Raw genomic sequence first — 18,656 nt, forward strand, 5'->3', positions numbered from 1 at the left:
GAAGCAGAAGCAGCAGCAGCAATGTTGGTATCCAAAAGAAAAATGGTGGTAGCTAAGATCATGACTTAGCTATGGAGGATTTAAATCACCAATTCAGGATGAAGTTGAAGATAGAGGCAATTGTAGCTCCTACAAAATTGGGTGTGGAGTGAAAGGTAAGGAGAGGAGTTAGGCAATCACAAGGGATTTTGGCATGATCAACTAGAAGAACCGAGTTGGCAAATGTGAAAATGGAAAAACCGCAGGTGGAGCAGCTTTGGAGAGGGTATACGGTGTCAATCTGGAGCACAGGGTCAACCCAATTTTCACGTTAAAATAATACGTAGTCTTAGAGATTAAAGTTCAAGTTACAATTTCCTTTAAGTCAGGGACTATGACTAAAAGTTTTAGAGTCCCACAAAACACTTAATGAATACTTGCTGAAGGAATTAAAATGCACTTAGTTCCTCAAACTTTCTCCCCATACAGTGTGAAATGTATGAACATAGCCTCTCTCAAATTCATTCTTAAATACTAGGTGTATGTTCTAAGTGTTTAAATTGGCAAGAATAGTTTAAAAACTGATAAAACAATCACACTGATAATGTTTATTAGGTTAACTTTTCAATATAATGCTCAAAAAATGCTATAAGCTGTGTATATAGTGTTTATAATTCAAGATTTCCATCTGTAGTTTTTCTTTGAACAAAGATATAATTTATTTAAGAATACACTGTATGGATATGTTTAATCAAATATAAACTATATTTAAAATGCACCTTTATATTTTATAACCATTCATTTTATAAAGAATTTCCAGTGTTCTTTTTCTGAATCAAAATGCACATATTTGCCTATTCGGTAACTACAAATGCATGTAAAATAAAATAGTGTTTTAAAACTTATAATATCTTATTTCCATGTCTTATAACAACATTTTATATTTATACAGTAGTTCTTAGTTTTTTTCTCATGCTACTCTGTATCACATGGGTAAAATTTCCAGTTATTTAAAAGTGAACCTCATGCAAGAAATGGTATTTATTTTGATTTAATAGATGACAATTAAATGTATGGCAAATATGAATTCCTCAAATAATGAGAGCTGTAACAACATACAATTTGTAGCTATGTGTGTAAAAAAATTAACACTCAGGTATTTATTTACTTGTTACTCCCCATAACACTTGAAGCTAAACAGTCCTTAGAAAAGAAATAAAAGATTTAGCCTCTTGAAAGTTTATTGCAATATAGGACTATAAGAAAAGAGTTAAACTAAACTTCGTATATATATTAGTCATAACGTGATCTGTTGATATATTAGTGGGTCAATAGTTCAGCCAAGAAAGGGACTCTAACCTGAGCAGACACTAATTAAAAGAATCAATTCTTATCCTACTACATATGTCCAATCATATTAACACATTTCTAGATTTCTTACTCAGTGGACTAGTCAAGATTAAAGGATTTGCTAATATGAAGGAACAGAGTCTGCTTCCAAACTGACTGAGCAGATTTGTGAACAAATTAGTTCATTTAAAATTGACAGTGAAAGATTGATTTTGCGCAGAATGAGTTACCTAAGGTATTCATCATTTCCTCTGCCTCTGCACACAAGACAGAGATCCGTTTCCTTCACTTTCTGATTGTAATAGGGCTGCTTACTGAGCACCTTTATTTTACAGTCCTGATTGCAGCCTGTCATTCTTTTTAATTCAGACATATTTTAGCCTCTTAGGCAGACCTTCAGAAATAACTTCCTTAAAAGCCTCGGTAAAATGACTCATTACACATTGCTCAATTCAACCATACTATAAATTATAATACAGGGGAAAGTTCTAATTGCACAAAAGATTCAATTGCTCATAAGACTATCTGACTCTATTCAAAAGCAGGGGTAAGCAGGAAATCCATATGCAAAAACACATTTCCAAAATTGAAGGTCAGTAATCTACAACTCTGACAAAACCTAAGATGTTTGACACTTAGCATAAATGAATATATTCTAGTGTATATTCAATAGATTAATATTTTATGCTAAATGTTAGAAACTAAATACAAAATGAAGAAACAAGATTAACCAGGATGGCTGAGCATGTCGTTTCTTAAGCCAAAACAACAAAAATAAAATATTGTGGAAGAAAAAAATTAGAATACAAAAACAAAAACACAACTTAAAAGACAGTAAGAATTAAATTAAAACTAAATCAAAAGAGAAGTATGTGCATTCATACCACTTTCTTTACAACAACCTAGCCTTCAGCTATCAAAATTGTATATTGTGGTAAGACAATATGTGCAGGAATAGAATCTGCAGGGCTTGCTAATCAACCTGAGATACAGAAAAGTGGCAGAGACTTCTAGGTTAAATATTGTGGGGTGAGAGAATAACAATAACAATTACAATAACTCTGTAACTGACAAAAATTAATTTCTAAGTACTTAAGAAAAAAAATTATCTCAAGGAGCCGCAAGAGGAAGACAATCTCATCCTTCCTCACCTTGACACAGCGGGAAAAGGAGTTCAATTTGGTAGCACTCCTGAGAGAATGAGCTTTTCTGTCTTTCCTTAGAAACACTTTGTTTTATTTTTGTAAGCCTGGAATCCCTCTTAAACTCTCTTTAGGAGCAACAATTTTTTTCTTTTCCATAGTTTAAAATGTGTGGGAATTATGTATTTCTCCAGAAAGTTTTGCCAAGATCTATGAATACTTGTCTATAAAAATATAAATTCATAAACTTGCAATAAATCAAACATATAATTCCCTTGGGAAATATTCATCTACTAATTTTCTCAATTTGCCATTTAACATCAGAGAAGGACTTGACTCACTGATGTCATCACAAATTGGATGATAAAGTTTTGATTGGTTGTCCTCCCTACCAATTGTTTTACCCTGCAAGATATTACTCAGGAGGTGAATAGCCTTCTTCCTTGAAAGTAGAATCTCAGGCCACCTGCCAAAATAACATGTGTATTGGACTGAGCGGTGGCCAATCCTGCTTGGAAATATTAACAAATTAGAAATTTCTCAGACAACATAGTAAATACAAAGTATAGTATCTGGATGATATGTAATATTATTTTGAATAGACAGTAGTGGAACAATGGTATTCCAAAATTTCAGCCTCAATGTTTATTTTTGAAGATATCGAAATGAAATTTAACCTGAAGAAAAACCTTATCCCCTGGCTTTACAAAGCTCCTATTATAGCTTCTCACAGTCTTCAATCATGTTACTCCTTCCTTATTGATTCGGAATGGTTAAAAACCTGTCTAGAAGCCAGTCACCTCGGCTTGCTTGCGGGAGAGATATGCTAATTAGCTAAAGGAGACACTGATGGCTCAGTCCTGCCCAGTATTCGGGTCAGGCAGGAAAGAACGAATTCTTCACTGTACCACTGGATGGCTGTTAACCAGAAAATCAGGGACCAGAGCTGCAATGTAGTAGGCTAACCTCCGTCTGGGGCACTGGCAACCCATATGGGTGCCAATTTGTGTCCCAGCTGCTCCTGTTCTGATCCAGCTCTCTGCTTATGGCCTGGGAAAACAGTGGAAGATGGCCCAGTTCTTGGGGGCCCTGCACCCGCTTAGGAGACCCCGAAGAAGCTCCTGGCTCCTGGCTTCGGATCAGCCCAGTTTCAGCCGTTGCAGTCATCTGGGAAGTGAACCAGCGGATAGAAGATCTTCTTCTCTGTCTCTCCCTTCTTTCTCTCTCTGTTACTCTACTTCTCCAAGAAATAAATAAATCTTAAAAAAAAAAAAAAAGCAGAAAATGAGAACATAACTCTGTCACCAACAAATGCTCATTGCCAACTATCATTTTACAGACAGATGTGTACAGTCCAATTCTATTTGTGTAAGAAACATAAATACATATGCAATGCAGAAGGTCTTCAAGTTAGGCAGCCTAATTCAGCATAAATTCAATACAAATTCATGCTGTGGAGGGATATGGTTCACCCGTAACCTTAAATACATATGTATTACTTAAATTTTATAACAAGAATATAGAAAAATTATTTGCAAAAAGCAAGTATTAGAAAACAATGCATATCTCTTGCAGCAGGAAGTTTATAGTTTACCTAATGAACAGTTTCCTTGAGCAAGTCAGGCTGTCTGACAAGATGTCTCTACATTCGTCCTTAAGACTGCTATATTAAAAATAACTGGCTCTGATATACACCCAATTTGTTTGAATTATACTTAGTCTTTTTGAAAAGCCAATATAATTCATTCTATTAGATTACCATGTTTCTCATGGAACATAATATTTAAGAAACAAAAAGAGAGAAAATATACATTTGCTTAATGATTTTTTCCTATATTCCAAAAACTGATATCTTGCTTCCTAAAATTATATTTGTTGATTAATTTTCACATGGGACAATCATTCTAGTCAAGATATGGTCTGGATGCTTGTATTCCCTCAGAATTCCTACACTGAAACCCAATCACTAAAGTGGTGGTATCAGGACATAGGACTTTGGGAAGTAATTAAGTCATGAAGGTCGAGCCCTCATGAATGGCATCAGGGCCATTCAAGTGAGGTCCCAAGCAGCTGCCTTGCATTTTCCCCATATAAGGGCACAGTGCAAGCATACCATTTGTGAGCCAGAGAATAGGTTCCCACTAGACCTTGAATCTGCCAACATCTTGATTTTGAACTTCCCAGCCTTCAGAACTGTGAGAAGCAGATTTCAGTTGTCTATAAGCTACGCATCTATGGTGTTTTGTTTTAGTAGCAGGAATGTACTGTCACAACTTCACAGGCTTAAATAAGCTTAGAGTTCAGCAAAGCACTCAGAACTACTTGTACTGTCCTCATTACATGACTTGCTAAAAGAAGTCATTTAATGGGCCACCATGGTCCACATAAACACCTCCATAATCTCCCTTTTGTTATTTGATTTGCTAACAAAAAAAGTCAATTGTGTCTATATTTGTTGGTGTGTATATGATAACAATGCCTGTAAACATTTATGTATCTATTTGTCAAAACTTAATTACCTACTGCACATGAACCACTATGCAAGAAATATAATACAAACAGGAAGGGCAGTCATTGCTGAAGAATTTCAGTGACTACTGGAAACCACTGATGAGTAAATAATTCTTTTTCAATGCAGTGAGAAATGAGGGAGAGTGAGAGTCACTGCATTATCCTTGAGTGGAAGTGAGGGTGGAGAGGAAATGCATGCAATACTTCACAGAGGGGCAACTGTATAGCAGACAATGGGGTGAGAACACATCCTAAACAGTGAGGACTAAGCACAACAAATGGGACTCTAAGCAGTGTAGCAGAATCAGGAAGCTGCAAATAACCCAACACTAATGGAGTGGAAGAGAAGGAATGCTCATCAAGTTGGCAAGAGTCAAATGCTACTATGCACTGTAAAGACTTTCTTGGAGGTAATGAAATGATATGAAGTAGAGGAGGCATGATCAATCATGTATTTAGGAAGGAAAACCTCTAGCCCAGAGGATATGTGAAAGTGAATTAAAAGGGATGAGGACTAACAGAAGTACTGTTAAGAAGCCACAATATCCAAATGGCAGAGGATGGCTTAAACTAACTGGTCATGGAAACAAGATCAAGGGGATAGATTGGGGCATATTTAGGGAAGCTGAAAATCAATTATGTGAATATGAGAGCAGGAGGAATCAAGGATGATCTGCAAAGTCTATAATTTTAACCCAGATAGGAAAATATGATTATGTGCATTTTTTCTGAAAGAAAAAACTTAAAGCTCCTACCAGATCCCTAAGTGGGTTCATAACTAAAATAATGTTCAAACCATGACACTGTGCCATTGTCATACTTACTTTAATAAAGACTCAAATCTTTTAAAAAGCATTTTGGGGGATAAGTTTACTAGATTTAATTAATAAAAACACGGGATGCAATGTAGGATTTATCAAATAAAAACTGATATTTCACTGGTGTCCTCTCCCTTATTTGGCACCCCTCCCTAAGGAGATTCAAACTGAAATGATGTTTCTCCAGGATTATATGTTATGTTCCTCATTATCTGGGTACAAAGTTTCTTCAATTCAAATTCTATTAATTCATTCAGCAAATATTGACTGACTACCTACTTTGCCTACATTGAGTACATATTTAGTGAACAAACAGAAGTATTCCTTTTTCCTAAGGAATTTACAATAGACTTGGATGATTGAGTTTTCAAAAAGTAGATTAAGAATTAATAAATGGTTATAAATAGTAAGTACTAGGAGACAAACCAGGAGTATAATAGAGTACAATGTGACTTTGAACTAAGGTGGTTAGGAAGCCACAGCAGATGAAAGGCAGGAAGGAAGGTATTCCAGCAGAGGGAAGAGTTTGGGGGAAGGACTGGAGATAGGAAATAACTGGGTTTGGAAAAAAGAAAGACTTCATGTAGCATTCAAAGAGGACAGTGGAATCAGAAATAGCTACATAATTTGTAGGGCCAAATGCAATATGAACATGCTATTCCTTGATTAAAAAGCAGGAAAAACAAAGCCATTAAAGTTTCTTCAAAAGGTTTGCAGAAAATAATACTAAACGATGTTTATTTTGTTGCAAAAAATTGAAATTCATGTATATGAGATGTTATCAAAAGTCATGGGAGGGGCCAGTGTTGTGGTGTACCAGGTGAAACCACCATCTGCATTGCCGGCATCCCATATGGGTGCTGGTTCAAGTCCCAGCTGCTCCACTTCCAATCCAGCTCTTTGCTATGGCCTGGGAAAGCAGTAGAAGGTAGCCCAAGTCCTTGGGCCCCTGCAACCGCTTGGGAGACCTGGAAGAAGCTCCTGGCTCCTGGCTCCCAATAGGTTCAGCTCTGGCCATTGCAGTCATTTGGGGAGTGAACCAGTGGATGGAAGATCTCTCTCTGCCTCTGCCTCTCTGTAACTCTGCCTTTCAAATAGATAAATAAATCTTAAAAAAATTTTAAAAAGTTGTGGGAAATGGATATTATGAAAAACTATGCATGAGTTTAAAGTTTTTGCATAAAAATAAGCTTATCACTTATTCCCATTTTCATGAACTTTTTTAATTACTTGCATATGCATTTTTGTTTTTCTGTTTTCTCTCTGAATTGTTATGCTTTTTTTTTACTGTGTCTAATATTTTTCCAAGATTTAAAAAGGGTAAAATTTTAGGCCAGCACTGCAGCTCAATAGACTAATCCTCCGCCTGCAGCACCGACACACTGGGTTCTAGTCCTGGTCGGGGCACCGGATTCTGTCCCAGTTGGCCCTCTTCCTGTCTAGCTCTCAGCTGTGACCCAGGAATGCAGTGGAGGATGGCCCAAGTGCTTGGGCCCTGCACCTGCATGGGAGATCAGGAAGAAGCACCTGGCTCCTGGCTTCAGATAGGCGCGGTGCGCTGGCCATAGCCGGCTGCAGCGGCCACTGGGGGGTGAACCAACGGTAAAGGAAGACCTTTCTCGCTGTCTCTCTCTCTCTCACTGTCCACTCTGCCGGTAAAAAAAAAGGGTAAAATTTTAAATAATTAGAATGATTTCTACCATTTATTTTTATCCTGGACAATGCCACTTTTAAATGTAAATATAAAAACACTCACCTTTTATGTAGAATCATTGAATTGTACAATTTATATTTCATAGGTCATACATAATTATGTGATTCATTCTTATCAGAATAATATAAATATTTCAACTTTTAAAATTTTACTTCTTAATACAGATGCAGTCTACCAACACCCTCTTACCTTCAGCTTACAGATAAGTAAGGAGGTGGGACTAAGTGGAAAGGGACCCATGGGTTACCCTCTTACCTTTTCCTTCTATATGGTCCTTTCTGAGTATCTGACTGGATAATATGAAGAATTATGGGTAAGAAAGGATATAATAGTGTTTTGAAATCCTTTGGATTTCTTAAGATGCTACTTCCTTCTTTCTTCACTTGAAATAAGGCCTATTTCCAAAGGGAAAGTTTACTCCTGGAATTGTCAGCCATTCCTCCCATACTCAGTTGGAGCCATAACACACTTAACTTCTACTCATTTTGAGTCTTATTGAACACCCACCCAATGTCCAGCAGAACTTTGGGCACACCAGGAAAGTGTGCTCATGCATACATGGCATGCTCTATTGTTTCCTTAGATTTCACTTTCAAAACATAAATTCAAAGATAAAATTATTGAAAATTTCAACCTGAAACAACAGAACATTAAGCTAAGCCTGAAATCCTGTGTGACTGCTATGGACTGGGTGCTTTTCTGTCTCCCAAATCCATATGTTAAAGTCCTGATTCCTAGTGTATTTGGAGATGCGGCCTTTGGGAGGTAATTGGGTCATCAGGCTGGAGCTAGCCCGATGGAATTAGTGCTTTTATGAAAAGAGTTTTCTCTCTCCCTCTCCCTGCTCTCTGCTCCCTTCTCTGTGTTGTGAGGAAATCAACAAGAAGACAGTCATATGAAAAATCAGGAAGAGGGCCCTCACAAGAGGTCAGATTCACCATGCTTTTATGTTGGACATCACAACCTCCAGACTGGTGTTATGGGTAAAAGGGTAGTGAAGAAAGGCGACCTTGGTTCTTGTCTCATGTGAAAGAAGAATCTCCATACAGACAAAACACTTAGCAAAGCGAGAAATATTTAAGTTAGAACCTCCTGCCATAGTAGCTAGGAGGGGGCCTCCAAGAGAGGCACACCCAAGTATGTCTTCTAAGCACAATTTTTTTGGGGAAAAAAGAACAGCAGCTAACAATCAATTAGAGAGTTCAGTGGGTGCAAATAAAACCCATCAAAAGGCCAGGTTTGTAATCCTCTCTATCCTGTCCAGCTTGCTCATGATGAAGCAGCTATCAGAAAGTGTGATTGATAACTTGTAAGATCGTCACAAAACACACCAAACACCAGAGTAAGGGAAAGGGTTTATTGGGGAAAACCCAGCAGGCCAGAGGGAAGGGGCAAAGAAGGAAAGCAAGAGTAAGAGAGAAAGGAAAGAGAGGAGAAGAGAGGAGAGAAGAGAGGGAAGGAGAGAGGGAGGCAAGAGCTGGTGAGGAGAGGAGAGGAGAGCAGAGGGCCACATGTTCAGGAATAGGTACTTTTAAAACTTTGCCGGAGGGCAGGCCAGGAAGTAGGAGCAGCGAATCCCATTAGGATGTGGGTAGAGCTTGACACTGGTGGTTGGGCCATGTGGCCACCTGGCTTCCAGCGGGGGCTAGAGCCTAGGATGGTGTCAGGGTGTAGATTGTGCCATAGATAAGACTGCGCCATTTTCCTAACATAACTTCTCTGTTCTCATGATAAACCAAAACTCAGAAGGGTAGAATCATTGCTTCCTCACTATCCTTGTGATAAAACTGGAAACTCAGGTGGGATTCAGCATTTTTCTCTTTTTAAAGGCAGCTTTTGGAGAGAAGCAAGCATTTTGCACCCTCTTGGAGAGATTTTCCCTTTCCTCATTTCGATCTGGACTGACCTAACTGCCTGCTGGTCCATCTACCTTCCCCCACCAGGAGAAATGAATGTTTGTTATTTAAGCCACTATAGTCTATTGTAATTTGTCATAGTAACCCAAACTAAGACAGCTACTGTACAAGTCACAAAGCCAGAAGACAGCCCTATATTGAAAGAGGTAAAGATGGGAAAATGGACAGGGACCAGATCATGAAATTCATAGCATGGAGTCCCAATTTTTTCCATGTGTTTAACTCCTCTTTGTTTTATTTGAAAAAACTATACACTATTTTAATGTTATATCTTATTTCTTTCAACTATTAATGAAGCCTCAAATTCAAGAATAATCAAAATTCAAATTATTCTTTTTGTCATATTTATCTTCTGTGCCAATATTAATAGTAATAATAATAGTAGTAATTATGTACTAGAGTATTTTATGTGGCACTTTGCAGGGAAAAAGATTTAGAAGTGGACACCACAATTTCTACATTGTGTCTTTCACAGCTGAATTTTGCCATTTCACAGGACTGTTGGTTCTAGGGTGATGCCCTAGTAATTTGTTTTTTGACACCCATTAATGCATTTCCTCACTTTCCTGATTGAAGTACTGCATACACTGATCATTGATTTGTACAGTTAATGTGTGAATGTCCAATGCATCTTAAAAAAAACCTTTAACACTTCATCCTGCTCCAGTCCTACTTTGCTTTGCAGTGCAAAGTGTCATTTACTGCGTATGTCTCATTGCAAAAGGGATGTGGGCAGAAAGAAAGAAATCAAAACAAAGTTGTGAACAAAGAATAGACGTACTTCCAGTATCACCTAGTACAATATTACTAACTGGACCCCTAAAATTCTGCTTGATACTGTTACAGGAAAATGGCAGCAGAGAACATATTATCTTGGTTCTTTGTCTCACATAGAAGAAGACTTTCTAAGCAGACAAACAGAGAGATTTAGCAAGCAAGATTTATTAGAGGCCGGCGCCGAGGCTCACTAGGCTAATCCTCCGGCTTGCGGTGCCAGCACACCAAGTTCTAGTCCCGGTTGGGGCACCGGATTCTGTCCCGGTTGCCCCTCTTCCAGGCCAGCTCTCTGCTGTGGCCCAGGAGTGCAGTGGAGGATGGCCAAGTCCTTGGGCCCTGCACCTGCATGGGAGACCAGGAGAAGCACCTGGCTCCTGCCTTCGGATCAACGCGGTGCGCAGGCCGCAGTGCGCCAGCCGTGGTGGCCATTGGAGGGTGAACCAACGGCAAAGGAAGACCTTTCTCTCTCTCTCTCTCTCTCACTGTCCACTCTGCCTGTCAAAAAAAAAAAAAAAAAAAAAAAGATTTATTAGAGTCCAGCCAGCCAGCATGGTGAGGGGTTTCTAAGAGAAGAAAAACCTGAAGGACCCTGTGGCACTGGAGTTTTTAAGTACAATTGTGGGGAAGAAACTGTCAATCAATAAGGTGGGAACAAACCCAACAAAAGACCTGGTTTCCCATCTTTTATTCTGTCTGGCTTGCTCCTGATAAAACAAAAGAGCCATCACAAGGGTGGGATTTCTAATTTGTTTTCACAATAAATTGGGAGCTCAGAAGGGTGGAGTCACCACTCCCTTGCTATTCTCATAATCAGATTGGAGGCTCCCAAGGAGTGGGCAAGCAGGCACTTCTGACCTTGGTAAGGATAACTTCTAGGGGGAACATTTTCCACCCTCAGTTTCCAGGCTGCCTATTAAACCATCTGACTTCTCACAATAGCATTTTGCTTACTTTTTTTTTAAAGATTTTATTTTTATGTATTTAAAAGACAGAGTTACAGAGAAGAGTAGAGATAGAAAAGTTTTCTATCCACTGGTTCACTTCCCAAATGGCTGCAACAGGTGGAGCTGAGCTGATCTGAAGGAGCCAGGAGCTTCTTCCTGGGTCTCCCACGTGGGTGCAGGGGCCCAAAGACTTGGCCATATTCCACTGCTTTCCCAAACCATAGCAGAGAGCTGTATCGGAAGAGGAGCAGCTGGGACTAGAACCAACACCAATATGGGATGCCGGTACTTCAGGCCAGGATTTTAACCCTCTGTGCCACAGTGCTGGCCCCCTTTGGCTTATCTTTATCTTATTATTGTATGTATAGTACATGGCCATATTGAATTACATTACGATTCTGCTCTGGAGTTCCCTTCCTGCACTTCAGGAAGCTGGCTGTCATTAAGGATTAGTGCGATGCTCATTGGGTGTCCCCAAATCCCCTCTACGTGTGCTGCTCACAGCTTTGGCCATGATATGAATGCCTGGGCTTAGAAACTGCCATTGTTAGGTAGGAAGTCAGAAATGAGCTTATGTGTGTGGGACAAAGGCCTAAGGAATTGACATTTAGGTCCAGCACCTGCATCTAAGTCATCCGGATAACCTTCCAGGGGCAGCTCAGTATCTGCACTTCAAAAGTCCTGCCCCTTCTACCAGATAACCATCCTTCCCCTAAGGCGGGCAATGCCAGCCAGGCTTCCCCAGTCTGAACCCCCCCACCCTCTACCCCCACCTCAACCAGACTGCTGGCTTAGCCCTCTGCCTCTCTGCTGAGTCACCTGCCTGGCCTGCCCAGGTGTATTCCCTCCACTCAACCATGTAACCTCGCTCTACCCCAGTCTGAGTGACTGGGCACGCTCTCTCAGGTTCTGTCTGGAGAGGTGCCCATCCGTTCTTATGAATGTCCCCACCCTAATAAACCTTGCTATTTTGCTTTCCATTATTCTCTGTCTCACGCCTGAATTTTTGCTTGTGCGAAGACAAGAACCCTGCCTTCTCTGGTAACAACATCAGTTGAGAATACCAACAAAATGTTATCACTGGCTTCTTTTTCAGATTATTTCTTGTATTTAAAGAGAAAATATAAAATACACTACAGAATATTTTTAAAACATACATTTTTTCACATTTTTTAGATTTGATATATAAATACTATTTGTGTTATACAATAACAAACCAACATAACAAAAATGTACTTTAGAGTTTTCTTTTGGTGACTTAAAAAACTGCCAGTAATGGAGGAGAGCTGTGTCCAAGTGTGAGAGATTATCTAAAGAATCTTTAATTAGTTGATTTTTTTAAGTATCTACCGCATATCAGTTATGACTCTTGGCAGTAAAATCTGTGTATGGATCTGTATAAAATCTGAAGCACTCCTGATATAAACAAAACATGGTGGCAATATTTTCTTCACGTTAAGTTAAATAAACTGAGATTTCTTCAAGATGGTATTTCCAGCAGAATTCCTCCAGTGAAATTATCCTGCCTCATTTTTTCAATATGTATTTATTTACCTATTTATCCAAAAAGTAGAGTTCCAGAGAGGAATACACACACACACACACACACACAGAGGCACAGAGACAGAGGCGGAAATCTTTCCTTTGCATGTTCACTCCCCAAATGCCCACAAAAATCAGGCGAGGCCAAAATGAAGCCAGGAGCCAGGAACTGCATCTGGTTTCCCATGTGGATGGCAGATCCGTGTGGATGGTAGGGGCCAACTATTTGGGCTGTGATACGTAGCCCAGTAGACACATTTGCAGGAATCTGGATTTATCCTGCTTTATTTAACATGCTTTTCTCGTCTGGGTCAAAGCCCCACACCCATGACTCCTTGGCCTTCTTTCCCTCTCTGTCCTCTCCTTCTCAGTCTTCCAAGGTAGACAAGATTTTAAGTTGCTCTAAACTGTAGTTTTCTCTCATGCAACAACAGCAAGTCTCCTGACTCCGTAGTCTTGCAGCTTAAAGAAGCTTTTCTGTACCAAAAATCCGAGGAACTCAGTGCTTAGCTTTTGATATGCTAAAATTGGAGAATAAGGAATTTGGAAATCCTTTTCCTGGCTGTGGCCTGGTTTACAAAACTATTGTCTTGATGCATAATCCTATTATGCATTTGTTTTTTCTATTTGAGTGCCTTCCACAACAGGTCTAATCTCTATACATGCATACATACTCCCTGGCAGATGGATGCATAACTGACTACAGCAAAGCCTTGAATTTAGAAAAAGATAAAAAAAAAACCTTGTAATTTTTAACTATTTGCCTTTCTTTCAATAGTATACTTAAATGCAACAGAAATTCAATACTTAAATGGATAGAAATTCATCGAGTATCTTCTAAACTTGTTTTTCCTATTTATTTCTTCATCTTTAGCCAACTCTGACTTTTGCTAAAACTACTAACAGCAACAAATATACACAAAAGTAAGCACCATATCTCTTTCAAAATAATGCAAACACTTCTGCTCTAGTGATAAAATGTCAGCACTATAACTGAGTGAGAAGGGTTAGTGGAATAACTGAAACTGAATTACAATTTCTCCAAAATAAAGCTATACTATGAGTAATAATAGTAGCAGTGTTGATATTTATAATGAAATGTGTATTAGATAATCAAGATTACTTAGATTGTACCCAACTATATTTAAATCTATCACAAGCATTTATTCTAATTATCATTGAAAGTGCCCACATGTATTACATTCTGGGTTACTGTGAAAATATTAATCTGTTTCATAAGCCATTCCATTCATATACTTCAAAACGTCATAGTTGCAGACACAAATAGTTTTATTTATAAAGAGAATTGAAAATGAATCTTGATGTGAATGGAAGGGGGGAGGGAGAAGAAAGGGGAGGGTTGCGGGTGGGAGGGAAGTTATGGGGGTGGAAGCCATTGTGATCCATAAGCTGTGCTTTGGAAATTTATATTCATTAAATAACAGTGAAAAAAAAGAAAAAAAAAGAAATATTTCCATTAACTTTGACATATCTGTCACAATTACAGTATTTTTTATGGTGTTGTGGCTCCCCAAATGATCCTCTGCAGTATGGTGCTTTGGTGAGCTGAGTCCTTCGAACCAAGGCCGGAAGGCCACACAGCAGCCTCAGAAGCAAAGCCCCTCTCTGCCCTCCTTCCCACCTCTCCTCTCACAATGCTGAGTCACAGAAACCCAAATTTCTTGTCCCTAAAGTGAGTCATGTAAACCAGAATGTCTCTCCTCCAAAGTCAGCCATAAAGCCTAGAATCCTCACTCTCTCCTTCTCCCTTGAAGATCCTTGCTCCAAAGGGGTCTTGCCCCACACCTAGTGGAAGGAAAGCTATATAAATAGGCCAAGCAGAATCTGAACTGACAAACTCTGCTGGATTTCATCCTCAGTCGACTATCCTGAGAGTATTCCCTTTCATCCAATCCTTTCTACACAGCTGTCCATTTATGCTCAAATCTAACATAAAACAGAAAGCTGTCCCTTAGTCTTTGGGTGTTCATTCTGAAGGCTCTTGTGTCACACGAATCATTGATTAAGTAAATTTGCTCTGGTGCTCTGTGCTGAACCTGTTTATTGGTCCTGACCATGAAGGGTGAGGAAATAGACATTTTCATTCTTACCTTAGTCTGTAATTATTTTTCACATTTCTAGTCCATGATAGAGCAATAGGCTGTTACCATTGTATACCAACAGATGGTTATTTAGTCATCTGGAATATTTCAACCCATTGATACTTGAAGTGAGAATGGTTTATTTAGTCTGGAGTGATATATCAATATCAGTGAATAATAAATAATGAATATTAAGACATTTCAAAATAAAATTCAAGGTCACTTGACCTACTGGCTTAGGAGAGGAAATAAAACAAATCAGAAATTTTGCTGATGTTTTGAACCATGAAGCATAGAGGAGTTGCAGGAAATGCAAACAAATACTTTGTTTAAAATACCTTAGGAAATTTCAGATTAGGTGCTGGGAGTCATGGTTTTAACTGGGAAGTGAACATTCCTTATGTCATTCCCTACAACTCAAGGTGACCTTTATGTCATAAAATATATTCACCTGCATTGCTTGTGGGATTGCTGTCATTACTTTGTTTCACTTCTAAACTAATTTCTTCCCTGCATCTCAAGAGAAAGTAATGTTGATCTATCCATTTAGTTCCTTTCCAGAGAGGAAAAATCAATGGCGCCCAGGAAAGGAAATTTCCATTGATAATTCCAAAGCCATTAAGATCTGTGGTTATTTTAAACTCAAAATGAACAGAATCTGGGACAGGCATTTGGCATAGCAGATAAGACACTACTTGGGATGCCCATATAGCATATCAAAGTGTCAGGGTTCAAGTCTCAGCTCGACTCCCAATTCCAGCTCCCTGTTAATGTACATAATAGGAATTAGCAGATGATGCTTCAAGTAATTTGGGCCCTGCCATCATAATGGGATACCTGGTTTGAGTTCAGGCTTCTGGTTTCAGCCTGATCCAGCCCTGACTATTGTGGTCATTTTGGAAGTAAACCAGCAAACAAAAGATCTCTATCTGTGTCTGTCTCTATCTTGGCTTTTCAAATAAATATAAACATGTTTAAATGAACAGAATACAAAGTAAACATTGAAGGGAGAATACAAAGATAATACCATAGGCCAATAAACAAAATAATAAATTTTAAATTCTAGAATAAAAACAACCACATTGTCCATTACATAAGCCTTTATTGGCCACCTTTGGGAGGGGAGGAAGGAGATTACCACTTCAGGAGAGTCAAAACTCTGCTGGAACTCATACTGCCCTCTGCTAACCTTGTGACCTGGTCACCTAACACCAATTTAACACATCATTAGAAGTGTGCCCAATATGTCACTTAAACAAATTTGGCCAGAGGATGACAAGTTCTTTCCTTGATGCTTTCCAGGGGCCACGACTTACCTGTAATTTCTATTAGAAAATGCAGATAAACCAATAATTATTTTTAAGAATCTACACTTGTATTAACAAGAGGATGTTATTTTGAAATGGAACAGCCAGGTGATTTTAGAACTGTAGCAATTTTAAAGAAGGCAAGATATGCAAATAAACCATCATGTGGACAATTTAACCAACAGACGTACTGTGCTGGCCAGGAGAGGGCCTGAGAGGGCTAGAGATTAATTAATGAGGGGGATTAGCTAATTATAGGGTTAGAAGATTTAGCTCCTACTTTCTATTTGTTCTCTTTTTTGCAGGCCTAACAAAAAACAGTACAAGTAGCTCCAGAATTAAAGAAGTGCCAGATATCATCATTCTATTTGGTAAAGGGTTCCTCATCTCTAAAGAAGACTTTCCCTAAGCTCTTTCTTAGGCCCCCCAATTCCTGTCTCATTGCTGCAGTTGATTCCTAAATAATACTGGAATGAAGAGATAGAACAGGAATCTATTCTATCGGCTAACATTGATACTAGAATGTTGGATTCTTTAGAATGTAATTAGTATTCAGAAAGCATATATTACATAAAGTTATTTCTCAGCCAGCGCCACGGCTCACTAGGCTAATCCTCCGCCTGCGGCGCCAGCACACCGGGTTCTAGTCCCGGTCGGGGCGCCGGATTCTGTCCCGGTTGCCCCTCTTCCAGGCCAGCTCTCTGCTGTGGCCAGGGAGTGCAGTGGAGGATGGCCCAAGACCTTGGGCCCTGCACCCCATGGGAGACCAGGAGAAGCACCTGGCTCCTGCCATTGGATCAGCGCAGTGCGCCGGCTGCGGCGGCCATTGGAGGGTGAACCAACAGCAAAAAGGAAGACCTTTCTCTCTGTCTCTCTCTCTCACTGTCCACTCTGCCTGTCAAAAAAAAAAAAAGTTATTTCTCAAAACTTTAAAAATAAAATCACCTTGTATTAGGGTTCTACTCTTTGTATACTTGAAACCAAATTGCCTTTTCTGCTACTATTAAATTGTTATTTTGATTTGTCAGCAAGTGTTCTGTCAAACACATTCATTACATAAGTAGGTACAAGTTTTTAAAAACTAGAATGTGATGATCATTCTTTTATTTTCAAAATGTGATATATGCATATTGATGAAAATGTAAATAGAAAAAAATGCAAAGTTGAAGAATGCTGAGCTTCTGAAATATTTTTATATCAATTATCTAATTCCCCACAACAACTTTATGGATAAGGTAAAATAAAGATATTCTCCAGTTAGCTGTTGTAGAGAATGTAAGAGTCAACTGAGTTGTCTTCAGTTCAGGACAGAGGCAAGGCCCCCTGAGTCCTGTCTAATTCCTAGACCAGAACTCATTTTGTATCATACTATAGCTAACAAGGACTAGATAAGGAGCAGGGTTCCCCTAGGGATTAATGCCAAACCCAGTAGACAATATGCTCATGCGGCCAGTCTTGAGCTGGGCAAGTTCATCCTGGCTGGAGGTAGATTTTGCCCAGCCACATATTCACTGATAGATTCCTCAGCAGTTTTGAAAGCTGCTTGGAAAATTGTTTCACTGTGTGACCATGAAGACTGACAACTCTGGCTGAATGGTTCTCCTAATACAAATAAACCTTGGATTGGAGAAAGGGTAAAAGGGAACACACCTAGTCTCAGCATTTTAAGAGGTGTGTTACGTGGTAGACCGAATAATGAATCAGAGGAGCATTCAGATTAGCATAGCCCATTCATTTATCAGGTGAAGGTGTGCTCCAGTTTGCATCATGGTCAAGGGTTTGGAGTCCATATTTTTGTGTATGGGTACATTTGGCCTCCATTTGACTTCTGTCCAGAGACACTATAGGCAAATCTATTTCAATACATACACTTGAAAAATGCTTTGTAATTCTTATGTGGTTGATTATCCATGTAAAAGGTTTTCCAAGTAACAAACAACCAATAGCAAATGAGAAAGTATGATGTTACTTGAAATCTATATAGTTAATACATTTTAAATAGACTGTTGTCCTGGCAATCAAATCCTGTCTTTAAAACCTCTATTGAAAGTTGAAGTATTTATAACATATGGTCTAGGGAGGACTATCCTTCTGATGGCCTGAACTATGTTGAAAGCATAATTATTTATTTGTAAAATAAATTTATGAATGGAAAACATTTATATTAACTATCCTCAGTGGCAAATAACTGAAAAAAAAAGGCTATATTAAGAACAGTAAGAAACAGAGAAAAGTAGACTAGATAGAGGAAACTTAAATAAAATGGACCAAGGCCTTGTGGAATACATTAACAAAAACGAGATATAACATACCACACGTTCATGAGCCAGTGTATTCAGTGGGCTTCTGACTACACTTTGAAAAAAAAAAAAGGACTCAAGAAGAATATGCACTTTGCAGAGTTGGAGAAACGTGGGGCAGATATGCCATATTCGTTAAGCAGAATTAGACAATGAAATTACAGAACCTGCTAAAATCACATTTCCAAAGAATGGAAAAATATCATAGATGAAGTACTTCCATTGCCAGCACTGTGGCATAGCAAAGTGGTGGC

The 18,656-nt window shown here is 38.8% G+C and overlaps 1 long non-coding RNA gene across 5 annotated transcripts in view; it reads right to left on the reverse strand.

Annotated features, from left to right (window-relative positions):
- Positions 1 to 564: 564 nt before the first annotated feature.
- LOC103350411 (collagen, type I, alpha 1b) overlaps positions 565 to 18,656 on the reverse strand; it is a 335,748-nt gene continuing 317,656 nt past the window's right edge. For all 5 annotated transcript variants that reach the window (XR_011388172.1, XR_011388170.1, XR_011388163.1 and 2 more), the window contains one exon: positions 565 to 3,730. This is a non-coding gene — a long non-coding RNA (collagen, type I, alpha 1b). The remainder of the gene's footprint in view (positions 3,731 to 18,656) is intronic.

Source organism: Oryctolagus cuniculus, chromosome 4, assembly GCF_964237555.1.
Source record: "Oryctolagus cuniculus chromosome 4, mOryCun1.1, whole genome shotgun sequence".
NCBI classification, from domain to species: domain Eukaryota; kingdom Metazoa; phylum Chordata; class Mammalia; order Lagomorpha; family Leporidae; genus Oryctolagus; species Oryctolagus cuniculus.